Source organism: Pygoscelis adeliae, unplaced genomic scaffold (genome assembly GCF_000699105.1).
Source record: "Pygoscelis adeliae isolate BGI_AS28 unplaced genomic scaffold, ASM69910v1 Scaffold106, whole genome shotgun sequence".
Classification (NCBI taxonomy): domain Eukaryota; kingdom Metazoa; phylum Chordata; class Aves; order Sphenisciformes; family Spheniscidae; genus Pygoscelis; species Pygoscelis adeliae.
The window spans coordinates 2,950-3,698 of record NW_008824939.1 but is presented as its reverse complement, the minus strand read 5'-3'; positions in this window follow the sequence as shown (position 1 = coordinate 3,698).

Sequence of the window (749 nt, the reverse complement as noted above, 5' to 3'; positions counted from 1 at the left end):
CACGTGTTTCAGTGGGGAGAAGCAGCATTCACGAGCTTACACAGATACCAGCTTCCCCCCAGCTATTTGGGTTGCACAAGGCAGCCCGGCATCCCTCCCCGTCCCCACGCAAGGGCACGAGGACAGGGTGCTCTGCCCAGGACGTCATGGGTGTGGTTGGCCCAGCTCAGGGACTAAAACCCCCAGAACCAATTTTGGTAGCACAGAAAGTGAGTGGCCGGGGTGCTCTTGCAGAGGGACAGCCCGTGGCTCCAGGGCGGTAACTCAAAGCCAGTGCTGCCATTGCTCTGGCCTTGGGAGAGCAGTGCTATTGCCCAGGATGAGCAGAGGTGGCTCTCTAAGGGCACATCTGGAGGTGCTGCGTGCTCAGCCCTGGTCCTGCTGCAGGGACCTGGCCTGGGGCACGAGAAGCAGCACAGGCTTCAAAGGATTTGAAGTGCATTCCCACCACGCAGGCACATTTTGCTCCACATTCCCATCATATCTGGGACCACCTGTCCTGCGGTGCCACCGGGTCCCTCCTTTCTTCCATCCTCTCTCTTTCTCTTCACTGGGAGAGGAAGAATTTGGCGTTATGGGGGACAGGAGGTTATTGTGCAGCCGAGTCTGGTGGCCAGAGCGCTGGCTCCCACCTCTCCCTCTGCGGCCAGGCTCACCAGCGCTCCTTCGGAAGGCGTTGCCCATCCCCGAACACCCCGCGGGCTGAGCCAGGGCCCCCGAGGCTGCTGCCGCACCCACCGTTTGGAGCG